Here is a 23,087-nt window from a genome sequence, read left to right as displayed (position 1 = left end):
AATTTTGACCTACTTTCAGTATTGGGTTTGTGTTCCTTCCTGTGGAAATGGTGTTGAATCTAATCTAAGTGCAGTTGATAACTTCCATGACATTTGTGCCACTTTCTCATCAGATGGTACATACACGACAGGTTGGTTTAGTTTTTCAAAGATTTAAGTCAGGTTTGAATGTTGATATCTTTTCTACCCTAAGATTGAATAGCATCTTCTGGCAGTAGGGAATCTAGTCAAACTTGGAGGAATTGTTCTGCTTAATTCTACCTTTATTTCCCTGAATCTCATATCTACATTATGAGAAGTCTTCAAGCAGTTGGCTTTTACAAAATAATTTTTGTGGGCATGCTTGAGGATTAGCAAAAGCCTATACCAGTTTGATATTTTCTAGAGCCTCTATGATGCAAGATATCAACACTAATGAGAAGGTTTTTCAAAGTTGGCACTCAAATATTTGTTTAGTACAATAGTTGCTAGAAGAAACTTTAGCTTATTGTATAGCATATATTCATTCAAGTTCTGTATCTTTAAACTTATAAGCTAATACTTAAAAAGTAGTAGGTTTACATATACTTTGTTCAAGAACACCTAACCTTTTAAATATTTCTTTCTATACCTTCATCTCCTCAGTTTCTTTCCCTCTATTCTAGCTTCGGCATTTTCCCACTTGGTCTTCTTTCTTTCACATCTACTATCTTCTTAAATTCCAACTTTCTTCAAGTTGTTTTTCCATTTCCCTACGTATTTTCCTGACTTTTACAGAAAACCCTATTTTAAAGACAAAGTTAGCTATTTCGAAAAAGCATTATTATATGAGAGAAAAATCACACAATGCTTGCCTATTACCTCACTCAATATAGTTTTCATATACATCCATTTACTTATAATTTTCATGTTTTTTATAGCTGAATAAATTCCATTAAACATATTTCACATTTCACTGTGTATTCACTTGTTTGCAAACAACTAAATTGATTCCATTTTATAGCTGCTGTTAATAGAAGCTAGAATGAACATGGATGTGCACGTATCAGTGTAGTATGACATAGATCCTTTTGGAGGGTATCAAAGTAGTTTTGAAGGCATTGATCTAATGCCTGATTAAGTGGAACACACTTTAAAACTTTTGTGCTGTTGTTTGTTTGGCTTTTGTTTTTGAGACAGAGTTTCTTTGTGTAGCTTTGGAGCCAGTACTGGAACTCACTCTGTAACCCTGGCTGGCATCGAACTCACAGGTGTGCACCTACAATGCCCAGGCTTAAAATCTTGATGAGTCATTAATAATTACTTTGGATAACTGAGTATCACCAACGTCTATTTATATTAGTTTGCTTGATTTATTGATATTTTAATTTATTTCTTAACTTTTTTATATATTTTAAATAGAATTTTTTCAGAAGTATAGTTTTCATTATTGTTCTCCTATACTCTAGCCTGCTTTGCCTCTCAGTTGAGAACTTCTTTTGCTTTAGAGAAAGTCATTTACTTCATAAAGTCTATTTAACAATTGTTATCAGTAATTCTTGAAGAAGAAATTATAAATTAGAAGTTACAAAGAGTTTAACTTAATCTGCTATTTTGTTGTATAATCCTTATATTTTTTCTCAAACTCTGAGATGTAAAATTGAGGACCTTGATCACTTTCATCTGGTCTGTTGTGTGAGGTAATAGAGATGGGGATAGTTCTATCTATGATTATCTAGTTTTTCTAACACAAATTGATGAACAACTTTTATTGAAATGTGTGTTTTGAACCACAGATGGTCAAAAGTGTAGTTTTATAAGTCTGCATCTGCGACCTCTATCATTTGCCATTGATTCATTTGTTTAATTTTGTACAAGAAGAACATTATTATTATTACTATGAATCTGTAATATAACTTGAAACTGGTTTTGGTCACAACTACTGAGCATTTTTGTTGTTTTGTGTTATTTTGAATATTCATGTTATTTTGAAAAAACATGGGATTTTTTTATTTTGTTGTATTATTTCTATGAAAAATGGAGTTTGAATTTTGACTGAGATTGCATTGAACCTGTAGGATACTTTTGATAGTATGACTATTTTTTTTTACTATTTTACTATTTCAAAACATAAACATCTGAAAACATCTGTAGTCTTCACATCTTTTAGTGACTATATTTTTGTGAATGATTTCATTTTCATTCTATTTATCTTTCACTACTTGCTGAAGTTTATTCCAAGAAATTTCATTATTTTGAGGATACTGTGAACAGAAGTATTTCAATAATTTCTAATTATGCCCATCACTGTTATTAGAAATAAAAGAACTTATTTGTGTATCATTAATTTTGTTGTGTTCTTGTTTATCCAAGATCTTGGATTAACCATTAAGTTATTTATTTTGTGTAGCTCTAATTTTGATATATATATATATATATATATATAATCATATATTTTGAGATATAAAATTTTTGTATTGATTATCTTCTCTTTATTCTATAGATTGTAAAATTTATTTGGGTATATTTGAGTCCAGAGATTTCTTTAAATTTTTCTCTTAATCTAGACATTTTTTTATTATTCCATGTTTATTGTTTAGTCTTCACAAAATTCTAAATTTTCTATACCTTGAAGATGTTTATCTTTGATGGTAGGTCTGTTTCTCAGAGGCACTCAAAAAAAGGTTTCTGTCTTCTAATATACCCTACTTGTCTGTTTCTTTGGATTATGGAATTGAGTCAATTTATAATAATTGTTTTTAATAAAAGGTGTGTGTTGGATCCTATTACTTGGTTTGTTTTGTAGTACTTTATGCTGTGTTTCCTGAGTCTTCATCTGTTTAAAAAAATCTTATTCTTATTATTCTTTATATTATTTTATGAAATTATAATCAAATAATATTTTTGTTCAAACGCTACCATATAAACTTTGTTGCTTATTTTTCAAATCCATGGTCTATTTTTTTATTAATTAGTTATATATTAATAAATTATAAGAAGCTACACACATAAGGTTTTACACACATGACCTCCTCCAAATTAGATAAGCAAGGACAACAGCTGTAGACATGCTAATATGGATGAGATGGATGAGGAAAAGCTCTGATGGCCTCAACCTTACAAAAAACAAACAAACAAAAAAAAAACTAGGAATGCACATGGGAGAAGTAGTCTTTCCCAGGAACTCACATATGAAAGCCAAATAGTCAGCCTTAATAGAAATAAAAGAAACAGACTGATGAGGTTGTCCTTACTTATTTAGCATGCTCCACACCCCAATCCCTTACTGCTCATTAACATGTTTAACATTCTTTTCAGTCCAGAGGATTTCCTTTAGGAACCTCTGAAGATCTGACTTAGTGAATATAGATTGCTATGGCCCGTTTTTGTCATTAAACATTTTATTTTCTCCTTCTAGTATGACAGTTTTTCTGGTAACGCTACACTTGGATATCAGTTGCCATCTTTCAGAATTTGAAATGCATTCTTTTGTGACCTTTTGGTTTTCAGACTTTCCATTGAAAGCCTGTTATTCTGAAATGCCTGACACTATATATAACTTTGTCATCTTTGGACACTTTTAATGGTCTTTTTTACTTGATGTTTTGTTTGTCTCCTGTGCTTGGTTGGGTATCTTTCCGTAGATTGGAAATTTTTCTCTAGGTTCCTATTGAATACATTTTCTATGTAATAGGCACATAATTATTCTCCTTTCTCCTTGATCATATATATTTGTATATGTATATATGTGTCCATGAGTTTCACCACATGACACAATTCTATTTTTCTATCAGGCTCTAATATTCCACTTTCCATATTGTAAATTCTCTTGGTGTTGCTTTCCATTTAAAAATTTCCACTGAATGTTTTAATGTCTAATATCATTTAACATGGATTTTTTCAGTTAAATTATATTTTCTTACCTTGAAGTGGCTTCCAAATTTCATGTTTTCTATTTTCTTAGCATTCAATAAGGGGAATTATTCACATCCTCTTGAAATTCATTAAAATATGTACTTATTTCATCTTTGAGATCTTTGAATGTATTTAACATCATCTTAATTTTTTTTTAGAAGTTGGTTGTAGAGATATCTAAACTGAGACACAGGTGAAAGAGACAGAAATACTCATTGTAAATAAGTATCAGACTCATAAAATAGTAATAAATGTGGTTAACCACATTTTTTATGAGCCGGGCGATGGTGGCACACGCCTTTAATCCCAGCACTTGGTAGGCAGAGGCAGGCGGATCTCTGTGAGTTCGAGGCTAGCCTCGTCTACAAGAGCTAGTTCCAGGACAGTAACCAAAAAGCCACGGAGAAACCCTGTCTCGAAAAAATCATCCCCCCCCCAAAAAAAAATCTTTTATGTAAATATGTTGGAAAATAACATAATAATATTGAGCACGGCATGGCCTGACACTGACATTGTGAAAATTATAGGACAGAATTAATGAATTAGCTGACATTTGGCTAGAAAGAATGTCATATACCTTGAACTTTTCCATGTATATGCAACTATTCTGCCTCTTTCTTTAGTTCTCCTATGCTATTCCAATGGATACTTTCCACAGTGTTTCTAGCCCCTCCCTGTTATGAATAAGAGAATCAATTTCCATAAATGATACAGCCAGAGGAGCAAATTTGAAGACTTGGAAGGCAGCCAGTTCTCTTGATTTACAGTGATTTTTCTTGCATTGCAAATGTTCTCTGCTGAGGGCATAAGAAGTAGAGAAAGTACATGGTTTAGTACCATGCAGACTGCAGAACTCTGTGGCATCAACTTCTGAAAGGATACTTGATATCTTTTTAAATGCCCCAATGCAATTCCACCCATATGGAAATACTCTGGAGAACAGAGGCATGAATGTGGCATCTCGGTCACCTGCCGTACTCCAGTTAGAGTTCCCTGTTCATTACATAAAAGAACCAGAATAAAGCACATTAAGGCCAGAACAAATAATGTCTAACTTTTGTTGAGAAATGTCAGTCTGCTAGTGTCATTAACCCAATTTCTTATTTATTTTTAGTTGTTTTAACGTAATGCTCTCTTGTGAGACTTGTGTCCTAGTTCTGCAACCCTAAAAACATTTTCTTTATATATTTTGCATATGCAAGAACAAAGAGCAATGAGCTGTGGGGATGGCTCAGGGGTTACGGCCTCTCTATACTTTTAATAACAACCCAGGCTTGGTTACCCATACTCAACTCACATGGAGGTTCAGTACAGTATGAAACTCTAGGTGCAGTAATTCCCTGAAAACTCTTCTAACTTTCACAAGTACAATATGCATATGTTGCACATACATATATGTAGGAAATGCACTCATACACATAAAATCAAAATAAATAAATCATAAAAATAGTAGTAGTCATCTATGACTTGTTATTAAGCAATATTTTCTCAAAAGAATTAAACATCGTTATAAATGTAGCAGAGAAGCCATGCAATAAATGTCACATCATCATCTAAATTTAATTTAGGCACTTTGAGATCATTGCCATTATTAATAACTGACAATGGGAGAGTTAGAAAGAAGGTACCTATAACTATTTAAATGAAACTTCTGCTTGTTTCATATTTTAGAAATCTCTTCCAACAATGAATAATACTATATCATCAGCATGTTCCAAGGCTTTGAATTATAATAAATTTAAAAAAAGAACTTTAAAATATTAGAGTTGTACTTTGAATTACACAAAAACTAAATTTTACTTGAAGTGACCTGGTTATAGCAGCCATATTAAACTCTATTTTCTACATAGTGGAATAATGATGCTGCATTATGGTGTATATCCCCAAACATTACTGGCTATTGACATTACTCTTAGAGGAAAAGGAGGAAGAATAAGTAAAGAAGAATAATAGCAATGACATGAGAAACTTAAATACACTGAGTGGATTTTTGCCAGTGTTAAACCAGTTATTGTTATGAATTAAGGCTCCATAACTGATATAAACATTTGAGATATATAGACTGATTTGCATGTAGCCATAGATTATATTTAACAGCATTTATCATATTGTAATTATTGCTTTATTTCTACAAGTATACTAATTATAAACATGAAATTAGCTGCACTACAGTTTATACACATATTTAAAAGAGTTAAAGTTGAGTTATCCTATAAAAGGACACCAATGTTCACATTAGTGTTAAGCAGGAGTTAACAAAAAAAAAATTCCCTGTGTCAGGAATGAGTTCCTTAGTTTGAAGTTCTTAGCTAGGGAGACATTGTCATCTGCCTGAAACATTGCAGAATATTACAGTAGGTCACAGTTACTCTTTAGAAACAAATAGTAATGGGGGAGGAGAACATGAGAGAACAGGATGGTCAAAAGTGGGGGAGAGGAATGAAGTGGGAGAGCAATGAAAGACAGATCTTGATGGAGACAATCACTGTGGGGTTAGGGAGAAACCTGATACTAGAAAAATTCTCAAGAATCCATAAAGATGACCCCAGCTAAGATTCCTAAGAAGTGGAGATGGTGCCAGAACTAGCCTCCCCCATTAATCAAGTTGGTGACTTGACCAAATATCATCACAGAGCCTTCATCCAGAAACTGATGGAACCAGTTGCAGAGATCCACGAACAAGTGGATCTGGGACTCCAGTCGAAGAGAGGGAGGAAGGAATATATGATCAAGTGAGGTCAAGATCATGAGGGAGAAATCTACAGAAACAGCTGAATCAAGATTGTGGAAACTCATGAACTCTGGATCGAAAGATATGGAGACTCCATGGAACTGAACTAGGCCCTCCATATGTGGGAAACAATGGTAAAGCCTAAACAGAGGGGATCCTGGCAGTACGACTAGGATCTATCCCCTGTGCATGGGATAGCTTTTTAGAGTCCATTCCCTATGATGAGATGCTATGCTCATTTTAATGAAGGTAGAGGCAATTGATTCTTCCACAACTTAATATGCTATACTTTGTTGACTCCCCATGGGAGCACTTACCTGTTGGGAGGAGTGGATAGGGGTAGACTGGAGGGGAGAAAAGGGGAGGCAGGAAAAGGAGTGGAAGGGAGAACTATAATTGGAATGTAAAAGAAAGAATAAAAATAAATAAAAATAAATTGATGGTAAGACTCTATTGCTTAAGACACAACAAGCCTAAACCACAGACATGAAGAAATCAAGCTGGAATTAACTTAGAAGAATTATTCTTACTGGCTAACTTCTAGAGCATGGGAAAATATTATGTATGATATCAAATGCAAATATAATCACCTTTAATACTCAGTTATGAATGCTTGAAGTTACAAAAATGACTGTTCTGGGAAGACACGTCATTGATGCAATACTGACATGAGCATACTTGAGGTAATCAGATTTAGACACGTCCCACAAGATATGACTTAAAGCAGACTCCATGCTTGGGCTAAGGACCTATGACTAAACAGTTTATAGGCCCTTTGAGGACAAATAATATTGTGTTTTAAAATGGGGGTAATATTGCACCTATTCCTAAGTAATTATTATCATACGCAGACTATTGTGCCTATCATTCATCATCTTAGAAGCTTATTTTACAGCAGACAATGATTAGCACTGAATAATATAAAGACCTACAACAAGACAAGATGCAGAGAATACAAGACCAATAGATTTTCATTCTTAAAGGGAATATATTATCTTGCACAATTTCTATCAATGCTCAATGATAAGTACAGAAAATGTCAGGGGAGGGAAGTGAAAGAATCAGATGCAGTGTTTGACAAAAACAAACAAACAAACAAAAACCTTCAATAGGGATGCTACACATATAAACTTTTATCAGTTAGACTTGTGTGCATAAAAACTGTGCAAGTGTAATTCTAAAAAAAATTCCACTGTGGAAAAAAGAATTGGAAGCACAATCCGATCATAAATCATGGAACAATTAAGAATTGTTACCTGGGAGAGGAAAAGACAGTTTTCTCTAAGAGTTTCAAACTTGGTAAGGGGACCTTTTTCCAATGGAATACATTAAAAAAATATTTGAGCAACAGAAATTGATCTTGAAGAATTTAAAAAAAATAAAAGGACCCAAATTTGGGTAGGTATGGAATTGGAGATGGATGTGGAAAAATTTGGATAAAGAGAGGAATATAATTTAAGTACATTTTATATATGCTGGAAACCTAATAATTTCATTAAAATTCACAGTATGAAAATTAAGCTTAACTTGGTTCATAAAGTAAGAAGCAATTTCATTACATAGCTGTTATATTGTTTCTTTGTGCCATAAAAATACAGTGGATTAGTGATGTTATATTTTGGACCTTGCATGCATTTGATATTTTGACATCTATGGGGAAAACTCTACATTATGTTCCATTTCATAAAATGATACATAGCACTGATCTATCACTCATATACTGAGAATTTAAGTAGAGAAAAAAATCAGTCTTGAGATGAAAATTCTGAAGATTAGTTTTTAACACAAATACAGAGTCCATAAAATATATGCTTTTATGTTAATTACCAAGTATTGATTACATAAATAGTGGTCATATAGTACCTAGGTGGGACTGAATCATGTTAATTTCTATCTGAATAGTGTTGAAACTTTGGAATTGTGATTTTCAGCAACAAATTTAAAAACAATTCATTGGGTTTCTAAGTATTTTGTGTTTGTATTTCAATGAGTAAATTTTACTTAATAGAAATTCAGTCAAAGATTGAATTTCATTTATTGTTCAATGCCTTGCTATTAAATGATATTTTGGAATTTAGTTTATCATAATATAGTCCATGAATGAATTAAATAATATTGAAGTTGTTTTTTTTTTACCCATATATTCTCAAAGTATAGAGTAAAGTTAGTGAGGAATCCTGCTTAGATTCACCTCCTCGGAATATTCCTTTAGATCTCTCTTATAGAATAATGGATTGTACTCACACAATATTTAGGCTACTCAATAACAACAAATGCCTATTCATCACTAAACCATTCTCAAAGGAAGATTCCATTTAGCAGTTATGAAAAGCAGAATTAATCATAAACAGTGCATTTTTATAAACTTTCTGTTGGTTGAAGATAAATTTAACTAGTACTTAAAAGAATATTCAGGGACACATAATTTCCATATGGCTTCATTTGTCAGAGCACATATTGATGCAAGTAATTCTCTACCACAGTATGATTACATTTGATCTTATTTTAAAGATTTTTTAAGGAATCCCTTGCAAATAACTGGACCTATAGGTGATCATTTTTTTCATTTTTAGTCTTTAAGTTTTCAATAATTTAGATAGAAATGAATAGAAAAAAAACTATTTAAAAATGATTTAAAGTTATGTTACGCAGCACTAATATTCAGAACAATCTTAATATTCCTTCCTGGAATGAACTTAAACACTTTATTCTTGGTAAGTTTCACTCACTCACACACACACACACACACACACACACACATCACACACACTATTATTTAAATACATTATTATATGCATATATACATATATAATTATTATAAGATATAATACAATAAAATCAGATACAATTTAGCATATGTTACAGATACCATTAAAAACTGTGTCTATACAAAAAGTACACAGTTATTAGAAAAAGAGGCCATGAACTGAACTTTCCCTTTCCTTTCTTTGACTCTACTCAAGCAGTCACAGATTAAAGTGGAGCAGGAATAGTGGTGTGTTGATGAGCACCCTCTGAAGGCAAAGTATTGTTTAGAAGGGAAGCTGATTTCAGTGGGGGAAGAAAGCAGCATTTTCTTGGTACCTGAATCTGTGTGGAGCAAAACAAGCTACTGAAATCCATGACTAGAGAAACTACTAAATAAATGCCTCTTTTCAAAGAGGCTGAGGGCTTGACACTATAAAGTTGAGTAAGCATGATATTTTACATGTTGTACATAGACAGTTTTAGAGATCAACAACATCTCATTGCAATGATCACTGCTAACACAAATAATAATAATATGCATAAATTATCTCCAAATTTATTATTTTACAAATATAATACTTTCACCTCCATATTAGGATACATGTACAGATTTATGTGTCATGCTGTACACCATATATTTCTATGAATATTATTTATAGAGAAGATATCTTATTGTTTATTTTTTAGGTTTCATAATCCAAATTTTAAAGAATGCATTAATTTTTATAGAATCTTGTAAACTTAAATATGAGCATAAACACTGTCTTTTAAGAGCTACAATGAGTTTTGCAGTTTAAATTCTCCATATCATAAAGTATTTACATATTTTACATACAATAAAATAAAAGAAAATCTAGGTGATAATATCTCTTTAGAGAGTAAAAATCATGTGATATTTTTTTCCAATGATATTTTTCACATCTTGGTGAATTCCTCTTGGGTGACCCTGAACTAATAATGATGTGCCCTGTTTATGAAGGATCATCAGTCTTGGAGAAGCTCAGTGACAGCATCAGTGTCAATTTCTTGATCATGGCAGATATATATCTGAAGAGCTTACAGTTATACTGAGTTTAAAAGCATGATGGTCTACAAATGCAGCCACTTGCACAGCAAAATGCAACAATATGCAGAGAAATTGAGAATTTGTCACAATATAATTAAGAAGAAAACTATTGAAAAATATGAAATGAAGCAATAATTAATTTTTGAATAAATGGAAGTCAGATATAGGTCCTAGATTATTAGAAGAAGTAACTTTGATCAAAATTTCTTCAAATAATATGTCTCAAATGCTTATATAAGATTGTTATCTCCAAGATAGATATTGTTCTTACTGGTATAAAAAATTTTGGCATTTGTAATAATAAAGCTTAGCAATTACAATAAATAAGTAAATTTGTATATATTGAAATTATTAAGCAGAAACTATTAAGCATTCTAAATTAAGACTTCAATTTTCATCAAAAATTTTGAGGTACAGAATTGATAAAATATATACGCTGATATAATAACAGCACAGCTTACATTATTTGCTTTATAAAATACATTAATTTTATAAAGTTAATGTCTTTTTATGTAATTTTATTTTTTTAAAACAGAGGTTCTCTGGATTTTGTAGAGCTGTCTGTAGACCAGGCTGCTTAAGATTCAGAGTTCTGCCTCCCTGTGCTTCCTGAGTGCTGGGATTAAAGATGTATGCCAAGTACTACAGGTTATTGCCATTTCTCTTAGTTACCATCCAGAACTTAATATTAAGACTGTACTGCCGAAATCACCTCATATCTGAGACATGGAACACAAAGAAATCAATCGGGTTATGATTTAGACGCTGTATCCATCCTGTCTTGATTTTATGGTACTAAAATTTGTTATGCATTCTACTGAAAGAAAAACAAAAACAACAGAAAGAATCCCTCCTAGTTGCAGTAAAGAATGTTCTAATTGGACATGCATAGTGACACAATAGTGACAGAAATTTCATAGAAGTAACAAAAAACTTTATAATTGGATGATGGCCTCGTTTATAATATAAAGTATATAATTGACACTATTAATAGAGCTAAGATGCATGTCTATACAAGACATGGGACCTAGTAGAAAACCTAATGTGTTATTCTTCTTACTGGACATAAACTCTTAGATTATTGCATGGCTCAACCATCATTCGAGAAGTTTATTATTGCAGAATATATTAACACAGGCTCACAATCAATGAAGGTGCACAAATGGACCATCTACATCATACCTTCTTCCATTGAGCCTAGGTGATCAGTTCTGAAGAAGTGACAGATAAACTGAGCGAAATAATGAGTGACTACTAAAAGAAAACAGTATTTTCAAGACACAACACAACAACTGAATTTACACCAATTATCACAGCATGTGCAAATCCTGTTGATGCTCATAACAGATTGATTCTCAGCATAGAGAATGGAGAAAAGCACAAGACTACATTCCTATCTAAGGTGATACTGAGAAGTGATCCGTGTGGGAGGGAAATAACATCAGCATTATCTGAGAATGCGGCTCATGATAGAGCAAAACTGCTCCAATAGATCACCTGACATGCATATCATGAACTGCACAAATTAGAGTCATTAGGTTTTCAAAAATATGAAGGCATATTGTTGTGTGAGTGTGTAAATGGGGTGGATCTCAGAGGATCTGGAAAACTCTAGGTGAGAAGATCCAAATACATTGTACAATGCTAACAAATAATTAATAAATTATTTAAGTTAATGTCAACAATATTAAATATATTTTCAATATTCTCAGAAATAATTTGGTTAAAATTTATTACTATTATTATCATCATAGCTATAATTTATCATAGCATGTGCTATAATTTATCATAGCATGAAAGTTTGAAGAGCAAAATGTTTTGGAACTGCTAAGAAAATAATCCATTAACAGTTTGAATGTTGTATGTGTCTGGGGGATATGTATTTATATTGGAAGGAAGGCTAGGTATAAGAGTACATGAATGTGGATGTGTGTGTTCATATATGCATTGTATGTGGAGGCTAGAGGAGAACACTAAGTTGTATTGGTCAGGAACTAGTTTGGAAGTTTAGTTTTGTTGTTTTGTTTTGTTATTTGACACCTTAAAACAAGACACAGATTTTTGAGAGGAAGAATCTCAAGCAAGAAAATGCCTTCTTAAGACTGATTGTTGGTAATTGTATAGGGCACTTTATTGATTAATGACTGATGTGGGAAGGTGCAGCTCACTGTGAATGTTGCCACCCGGGAAGACATGGTCCTAGGTTACAAAAGAGAGTGGACTAAGCAAGCCATGGGTTAGACCATAGCGGCATATATCCACGCCATTTGCTTCAGTTTCTGCCTCCATATCCCTGTATTTGCTTCCTGCATTGACTCTCCTTCATGAACAACAATAAATCATAAGATAAAATAGTTTATTTTACCTAATTTTCTAGGATGTAGAATCTTGGTTATTGTCTTTGTTACAGCTACTTGGAATCCTAAGTAGGACACCATTCACTTTCTTCCTTTAAGATAAAGACTCCCAGTGGCCTGGATCTTATCAGCTAGTCTTGGCAACCAGATCAGTCTTTCTCCAAGTTACCAACATTGCAATTACTAGCTTATATCACTTTAAGCCACGCAGTCTCAGACTTATCAATGCTTATATCTGACTGTAGTGAGTACATTTAAACATCTGTGCTTTGCTCAGTCATTAGTACAAAGAAAGATGAGGAAATCATTATCTGAATGAGAATGCAGCTGTGAGATGCTGGAAACGTTAATAAAAAGAAGACTGCATAAAAGCTTCATGAAACACATCGCTGCATGTATGGTATGTTTTCACATTTTGTGTTTAATTCCAAGGACTGCAAATGCATGCCTCCTGATCAATCTTGAGTGCATCACAATTTGAGACCAAGGTAGAATAATGACTTTTAGACTGTTGAACAAGAGACAATGAAAACCTGCAGTTGAGAAATGTGTGAAGGAGATAGATATCTGGTTCTCAACACATTTTTCTCAAATTCTTAAGTTTTCATGGATAAACCTTGCCTACATATTAAAGTCATTAACCTGTATAAAATATTACCAAAGAAACAGTTTGTCTCCTTGAAACATTTTGCGTGAGAACTGTGATGGAAAGACAACACATGGTATGAAAGAAGAAACATTGAATTCAGTTTCAGTGCAACGTGTGTGTGTGTGTGTGTGTGTGTGTGTGTGTGTGTGTGTGTGTGTAATATATGCATTTCCCCCTTAGGAGTTATGGAGGTCTCATTTTTTTTTACTTTGCTTTTTTTGTGTGATTTCATTCTTCTTGTGTATCCCATTTATCTAACTTTCTATTCACTTCCTTTTTCGTTTGTCTTTTTAACCTTCTTTTCTATATTTTACATCCCTTTGTGTATTTCCAAGAAGCGCACTGTGTATTAATCCTAGAAAATAGAAGAATAGGAGGTTCGGATTCTAAGAAATATGCCCTGAGGTTGCTAAAATGCCAAACTATGACTCAATTAATGACCTGTGGGATCCTGTGTGTGCTCACTTCCTTGCTGTATAAGTGGCTGGGGAGAATAAATCTTTTGAGTTTAGTTTCTATATTCCCTTTGTAAAATTTATAAAAAGAAAGATTCCTGGCACCAGAGGTTACCTAGCACAAATACTACTTCAATTCTCAATTTGAAAACCAAGAGCTCGTTTATTTATGATACATTTTACTATGTTGAAGAAAAGAAAATTTTTACCTTGTCACTGAAAAATTTGAGAAAACTTATCATAAAACTCAAAATAATAAATGTTTGCTTACAAATACAAGATATGTTTTAAATGATTTTAAGTAGTGCTAATTTATAGCTGACAGAGAGTTGTAATCTGTTTGTATTTAATACTTCTTCCTTTACTTCCTTCTCCTCCTCCTCCTCTTTTCTTTTTCTTCTTCTAAGAAGACAAAATGACAAAGTCATCTTCATTGCTGGGAATATTATAAAACATCTAACCTAGAAGCTTAGGTATTAAATATCATATGCAGGCAATAACTCAATCTAGACTCTTAGGTTGGTTGTAATCAATTAATTTTCTCTGTTGAAAGCTTATTTTAAGTTTGGTGCATATGTGGACTGGACTAGGGTATGGCAGATGGATTATATCTAGAGATATGCATAAGAAGAAGGGTAAGTATTAGGACATATACAGGGATAATCAGAAACTAAAGATATGTACAATAGTACTGAGAAAAACTCAGCATTCATTAGGAAGTAGAGATGGGATTCTAAATGAATGTGTGAGAAATAATGAGTCAGGTGTGTTAATGGTCTCTAATTATTTGAAGGAGAAAGAAAAGTTAAATGAAGTCAGAGTTACAGGTTTTTTGTATTTGTTTGATTTTTATTTTTAACTTAGCAGATTAGAAGGATGAAAAGTCTTTTTATTTGTATTTTTCAGCAAAGAAGTGAGGACAATAGGAAGAGGCAGTCATTCAGGCAAGTTTGTTTCTGAGCTGAAGGAGTTTTGCCTCCTGCAGAGTGGGGGGCGTGGTCTTGTGTGTCTTGCACATTTGTCACATTTAAGGAATTGGAAATGACACTTCTATGTGATCATAGACTCAATTAACTATTTGGGATATTTATATTTAAACTATATATATATATATATATACACATACTATATGTATATATATATATATATTACATCAACTGCTATCAGTATGCAGAAGATGTAGAAAAGTTATGTTTTCATTGAGAAATTTTTCTCAGATATTTGAGTACAAGGCAGGGCAGTATAAAGCAGGGGCTCTCCCTGATGGCCTAGACCTGAAGTAAAACCAAACACTTCTACAAGTTCTGTGCTGCCATTGCTCCATCACATCTTGTAGGCAGGACTGATTGTAAGTAGAGGATTTTGTGGTTTGGTTGCTGTCCAGGTTTCTCGTTCAACAGCCTGTATAGTACCTTCTAGAGTCAAAAAGACTAGAACATAGGAGTAAGGCTCCGTGTAAGTACCAGTTCAATGTCTGAATTCAGTGAAATGTGTGGATGTTGTCCTCAGCTATGGGATCCCGGTTGCGGCCATCAGTTTTCTTCCCATCCCAGCATCAGCCTGGCTTGTTTAGGTATTTCTGCCGGACCACTTTTGGCAAAAACCCACAACTGAATACAATCCACTTGAAGACTTGCCTGGCTATAAAAGTTGCCAAGTTCAGTCTCCATATCCACCATTACTAGGAGTCTTCACTTCAGTCACCCGCATAAATTCCAGAACGTTTCCACTACACTTGGCTATTATAAGCACCCTCAAATGATCCCCAGTTCTGTCTCTCACAGTACTCTCTCCCTCCATTCCTCCCTGACCCTGCATGATTTCTCCTTTCCATTGAGTTCTAAACTAATGGAACCATAAATTATTAATTTTATTTTGAAAGTTAACTATATAGTTTTATTTTTAAAGAATAAAGTTTTAAATTTATTTTACAGTCAAGGGGCATTTAGGTTGTTCCCAGGTTCTAGCTATGACAAACAAAGCTACTATGAACATAGTTGAGCACATGTCCTTGTGGCATGATTGAGCATTTTTTGGGTATATATCCGAAAGTGGTATTGCTGGGTCTTGAGGAAGGTGGTTTCCTAATTTTTTGAGAAATTGTCATACTGATATCCAAAGGGGCTATACCAGCTTGCATCACCACCAACAATGCAGGAGTGGTTCCTTTACCTCACAACCTCACCAGCATAAGTTGTCATCATTCTTACAGGTGTAAAATGGAGTTTCAGAGTTGTTTTACTTTTCATTTATCTGATGTCTAAGGAAGCTGAGCATTTCCTTAAGTGTCTTTCAGCCATTTTAGATTCTCTGTTCAGAATTCTCTGTTTAAGTCTGTACTCCATTTTTAAAATTTGGTTTAATGATTTATACATATGTGTTACAAGGGACATGATTTTGCAAGTATAATGCCCCAAGATAGCCAGAAGAGAGCAAAGGATCCCACAAAAATTGAGCTATGCATTGTCCTGTACTGCTTACCGTGTGTGTTGGTAACTGAACTTTGGTCCTCTGAAAGCAGAGTACTTATCCTAAACTTGTGAACTATCTCTTTATCTACTGTGACAAGTAATTATGTCAAGAACAGAGGAATAAGAAGCAGGCAACGTAAGAATTAATATCACACCACAGGAAAAAAAATCACATTTAGTATTAAGTAATATCTCACTATTTTGGAGTTAAGTTTACCTAAACTATTGAAATGTAATTTAAATTTACATTGTGCATCTTATTTTGACAATATCAGCTGTTTCCCATTTTTGAATGAGGTTTTGCGAGTAAGCTATTGCTATCTATTTAGTTGAATGCATTCTGATTTGGAAGTAAATCTTACAAATAAAAAAAGTAGTTAAAGTGATCATGCCACATTTTGTTTATAGACACAAATGAATATTTTGGAAAATAGTGGTACATTTTAAATTTATAAGTGTTTGCTGTCCATTTGAAAATGATTAACAACACTTCATATACAGTTAGTGATATTTTGTAGTTTAAAAGCATGTTATGAGTGACATTTCCAGTACTTTATAGATCAGAGATGTAACACACAGTACTTGACTTTAGAAACAAATTACCCTGTATGGCTTTAGAGAACATTATCTTATACTTCATAAAGAGCATTTAAATAATGTCAAATCTATCTCTGACATATTTAAACTTTCTCTTCTCTGGTGAGATTTTTATTATTTTAATTAATATAATTTAGTGGGAAGGTAATTCTTAATTGAGAAGAAAAAGGGCACAAGTCCTGGTATCAGACTGTTTAAATATGAGACTTTCCTTATGAACTTTATTTGTGTTGCAAATTAAAATAACTTTTAAATTATCCCTAGCTATAAAATGATAGAAGAAACAGAAAAATTAAAAAATCATAAATATTTGCAAGACAATTAACACATGTATTTTATTATTCAGAAACCTTAATTCAGATCATGAATAAAAGCATCACACTGTAATATATACTAGTTTCTCAGTGAGGATGTTTTAATTATGGATCTAATTATATTTTAAAGGAAATCCAAAGATTCATTTTTTCTTAATTATCTCAAGTACATGATTAAATAGTTGTATCCTCTTTAGCATAAAATTTTTCAGAGGATTCCTTGAAAATCATTATTGTGGTTACATGACCAATGCTTTTCTGACGACCTCACACATTATTCCACTAAGATATTCATAGACACGGTTGTTGTTATTCCCATGTAATTGTCGGTCATTAAATTATTGATGTTTACTGAGATGTTAACACAAGGAAAAGCCTATCAAATCATTGTTTATTCATTCATCAGAATGCTTATGTTGGCTCTCAAAACATAACTGTGATAGATTATTTTATTCTTCCACAATTTTATGATTATTACAATGACAATAAACCAGTGACTATGATTTACTCTATAAAGGGTTTGGATGAATTGGTTCCCCAACAACTAGATACTCTGACACTGGAAAGTAAGCTTCAGAAAACTCATATTTTTCATGTTATTTTAAGCCTTTAATCCCCAAATTAATCATCTTCACTTGCATGTTTAATTGAATATTTTATCATAATAAAGCCAATTATAACATATTTTGTTTTGTTTTTTGAGACAGGGTTTCTCTGTATAATTGATACCTGTCCTGTAACTAGTTCTGGTAGATCAGGCTGGCCTTGATATGACAGAGAGCCTCCTGTCTCTGCCTTCTGAGTGCTTGGATTCAAGGGAGGTGCCACCACCACCCAGCTGCTAATTACAGAGCTGGGATTAAAGGGGTGTGCCACCACTGCCTGACTGCTAATTATAATATGAAAACAAATAATGGGAGAGTAATATTACTCAATGTTTATAAGTGTTTGCTATAAAAGTGTGAATTCCTGGGTTTGATCCAAGGAAAAATATGATACCTGAAATTCGTTTCCTGATTTGTATGGTCAAAAATCTCCAAGACCCAGAGACTAAGTATCTCAGAGACCTAAAGTAACACCTAGCACTGCTAGGAAAAAAATAGTATCAATAAATGACACCTAAAGCTATTCTGCTAAACTCATAGTCCCTTATCTAGTCATCATCAGGGGAGATCATCTGAATAGTCCCACAGCCAGATTTTATATGGACAAAGAACTTAAAAGGTTTGTCCTGTAGGAGGTCAGAAAAACTCATGGAAGAAGAGGAAGAAAGAATGTCATACCAGGAGGACAAGGTGAAAGATACCAGGAGAACAAGGTCCTCTGACTTAACTTAGTAAGGCATATAGGAACTCACCAAGACTGAAACAGCAAAAAAAGGACCCATATTGGTCAGGAAAAGATCCTATGTATGTGTAATATAGCTTTTAGCTTAGTTTTATGGAACTCTTGAGAGTGAGAATGAGTGGTTCTTTGATTCTTGTGCCCACTCTTCAGACTCTTTTCATCCTGTTAGGTTGCTGTATTTAAAATCAATATGATTTTTTTTGCTTCATCTTACTATATTTTATTATGCCATGTTTGGTTATTTCCTAGAAGCCTATTTTTTTTTAAAAGAGAGATAGAAAAGTAATACATCTAAAGGAGAAGAAAGAGGGGAGGAACTGGGATAAATAAAGGGAGGGAAAACTATAATCAGATTATATTGTAAAAATATTAGTAAATATGTGGATAAATATATGAGAGATATATGGATAGACTTGTAAGCATTCAGATGATAGAGAAATTAATTAAAGATTTCTGTAAAGTCACTTTCAGTGACACTACCAATTAATTGTTAATAAATATTACATTATTTTGTAGATTTTGGCGTTATTCAGAAATATCATTTTACCAAACATAATCATGTCCCTGACATAATGCCATGGACCAACCAGATATGGAGAATGGGAATTTGTTTGCTATTATAAAAAATGTGCATAAAAGTTTTGAAAGATTTTGAAATACGTATAATACTAAAATTTCAAGGATATTGAGACGAAGGTATTGAAGCTATGACTAAAACAGAATTCAGAAGAAAAAAAGAGTATCTCGACAGAGTAAAACTTTTAGGTAAAATGCCCTTTTAAAGATGTGGAGGCAAGTGTGAGAAATTCCTAAAAATGATCTCCATAAAAGTAAAACTGACTAGGTGACCATAGTGGTGACACCTTTAATCAAAGCACGTGAAGGGCAGAAATAGGCAGATCTCTGTGTGTTCTAGGCCAGCCTGGTCTACACACAGAGTACCAGGGCAGGCAAAGCTACACAGAGAAATTCTGTCTGTAAGAGGTTTCAGTGAGAATAAGTCTTCATAGAAGACCAGATGATCTAATTTTCATACAAAAACACATTGTGCAAGAAGAGAACTACTCCTCACGGTTGTTCTCTAATTACAATACCCATGCTCTGTGGTATATGTGCACACACACACACACGAACACACAAAAATATATTTAAAATAGAATAGCTAAATTCAAAAATTCTTGAAATTAGAGAATTGGCTAGGTAATTTGGTAGAATGTTGCAGAAGTAGAGAAATATTAACTATTTTGTTGTTTTAACTTTTAAAATATACTCTGAGATTGTTTCAAATATTTGAAAGCAAAAGGAAGAACAAGAAAAATATTTTGTTCTGTAGAAATATGGAAACACAATTTGTCTTGTCAAAAATTGCAAAATGGATGGAGGAATATAGCACCCAGAAACAAAATAAAGAAGCCTTTCAAATTCCCCCATAGTTACAATGTAACAGAAGAAAGTAAGCACTATTTTAATGGACAAACATTTCTGATGGATTTAAAGTTAATAAATTTTACCACTTAAACCACCAAAGGGACAGCTTATTATTGCTACTTTCATATTAAGAGAAATGAAATACATAGTTGCTGAAAAGACAGGATTTGTTATAACATGATCCACCGGAAACATTGTTTGAGCCTTTATGTTATTATAACTCTTCATTTTTTAAACTACTCATCTCTTTATCTCTCTTCAAATCAATGTAGCAATAAAGCTAATCTCTCATGAATATTTAGGTAAAAATAATTTTCCCGAAGCAGTGATATTGGTTTTGGTATTTTTACTTAATGGTTATAGAGTTTCAAATATTTTTTACTATTAAGCTATAATTCTTTTAGTATTATTAATTAAGGCAGCTGCGTGCCTTTATCTAGGTTTAAGACAGAGCAGATATTTTTCCATACCTATTTCTATCAGTGTTTAATTTCATGACTCAACTCAACAACAACAAAAAACAACAAAATGTATTTATAAGATTCTGAAACCTGAGTGTGGCTTAAATATAGAGTATGATTTATTTATTCTCCATAGAAACAACTTGTTTAGCTTGATCTTATTTAGCTTGTTCCCTGGAAACAATAAACCTTAATTCCTTAAACAAGTTTAAGATCAAGTCATTTGTCTACAGTCAAAGTTTTGAGCAATGTGGAGAAGATAGTTTTGCTCATATCCATGTTTAACTACCTGACATGGTCAAGTCATAAAGAAAAGTGGGAAACAGAATATAATCACTCACCGTTCTTCCTAATGTGTTATTTCATTTGACTTTGTTTTTGTGTACCTCTTAATTATTACTTGGAAATTAGAACAAGTTAATAGTGTGATCATAAATTGTGGTATAAAATTCAAAGAAACATTTATAGATACTGAAAATTTTTCTCATACAAGAATGCTCTATAAAATAATTATAAAATGTAAAATTATAACAAGGAAAACCATAAAGAGACCCCGTGTGCTGCCAGAAAACATATATTTAAAGTCTGCGGATTGTCTATAAAACAGCTGATGAAAAAGCTGCTAAGGGAAGTGTATTTTCAATGAACCAATATGGGGAAACTTAAAAGTTATATTATCAAAGAGAATATTCAGTCCACAAAAATATATTGTAATGTGACTTCTTTAAAGTTAAGGTAGTTAAGAATTTTATATTCACAAGCAAGGCTATTACATTTCTATATGGTTTATTAAAATTTGTATTATATACAATTTATTTTCTGAATTTTTAAAGTTTACTTTTATTTTATGTGTATGAGTGGCATACCTGGTACCCATATAATCCAGAAAGGGTGGCAGATGGTCTTGAACTGAAACTACAGAGTTTTGAGCCACCATGTCAGTGATGGGATTCAAATTCAGCTCATCTGCAAAAGCAACAATGCTCTTAAATGCTGACTCAATTTTTTTAGCCCTTGCTTTCCTTAATTTATATAAACCAAATCAATGATTTAAGTTAATTCTTGGGTAGAACATTAATTGAAGATTATTGTCAAAGCAATGTTTAGCTTTATATGATATATGATATCCTTCCTTTTAGGAGGATAACATATGTATAATTCACAAAATCAACATTAATTTTTAAATAAGATAAAATTTAAGAGAACTGTCCTGAGTTAATTAGCCAATTAATATCCGAAATAAATAAAATTGTAGTTTTTTAAAACATTATTCTTCACTTACTTTTTTTTGTCTAATTCTAGCAAGTGACTAATTTTCATTAGGCATTCCAAACAGAAAGTGTTTAAGTATTAATTGAATTCAAGTTAAAGTAGGGTGGTAATATAGCTTTCCATCTCTGCCAGACCTTTTATTAATTAAATGATTTTGGTAGGATTAAAACTGTTTGGGAAGAAGGTAAATGAGGCATTTCATAAATTTGTAATGAGCACAGGACAAATAACTTCAATTTTCTTCAAGGCTAATGGTTTTCTGACAGCAACATCCAGAAAAATCACTGGAAGCCTTTATTGAAATGAAAAATCCCTAAATCTGATCACAATAAAGCTAGAAAAATCATCTGTAACCGTGAGACCCCTTGTTGGCATATCACAATTTAATAGAAGGGCACAAATATGGACAGCAAAACTTGTACTCTAAAAGTTTTAGCTGGAAAATGAAAAGAAGAGGGTGGGGAAATTTGATCTTAGAGGAGATAAGGAAAGAAGTTAATATGACCAAAGCTTGTGGTATTAAATGCTCTATGAACAAATAACAAAAGCAAAAGAAGAGAAAGAAGGAAGAAGAAGAAGAAGAAGAAGAAGAAGAAGAAGAAGAAGAAGAAGAAGATCGAATTAGAGAATTCCAAGAATGTGACAGGAATTAGTCTATGTGACTTTAGCCCTACTTCCATACAGGTTCAGAACTCTGAATTACTGCAGGCAAACAAGAAAGGAAAAGTATCATACCTCAAACTCCCTGAGATTTAGATAATGCAAGGCTGGCTTGGGCCCTTGTAGTGATACTTCCTTTGTATTTTAATAAATAAAGCTTGCCTGAAGTTCAGAGAGCAAAACAAGTGCAGTGATCAGCCAGGTAGTGATGCCACACACCTGTAATCCCAGTAGCCATGCTAGTTTGCCATAGAAAAATGGCAGTAGTGATGCATACCTTTAAAACCAGCACTAGAGAGCGTTATAAAACGCGAGGAGACAGCTCTCACACATAGGTTCATTCTGAGATCCCTAGAAGCAGGATCGCCATTTAAGACTGAGGTAGAGGTGAGAGCCAGTGACAGCCAGTTTTGCTTTTCTGGTCTTCAAGTCGAATCCCATTTCTGCCTCTGGGTTTTTATTAATTGTGCTACAGGTTTTAGAGTAAATTTTCTAATGATTGCAGAGTCCTATTATGCCAAGGTGGATTATCAGCACTTGAAATATTCTCCACTGAAGTTAAACAATTTAAAAAATATTTCTTTTATATTTTTTTGAAATTATAGTACAATTACGACAATCCTATAGACCCTTCCTTATTCTACTTTTTCCCCTCTCT

This window comes from Microtus oregoni, unplaced genomic scaffold, assembly GCF_018167655.1.
Source record: "Microtus oregoni isolate MIOR12 unplaced genomic scaffold, Mior012 000021F_ref0000039, whole genome shotgun sequence".
Lineage (NCBI taxonomy): Eukaryota > Metazoa > Chordata > Mammalia > Rodentia > Cricetidae > Microtus > Microtus oregoni.
This window is presented reverse-complemented; position numbering follows the sequence as displayed.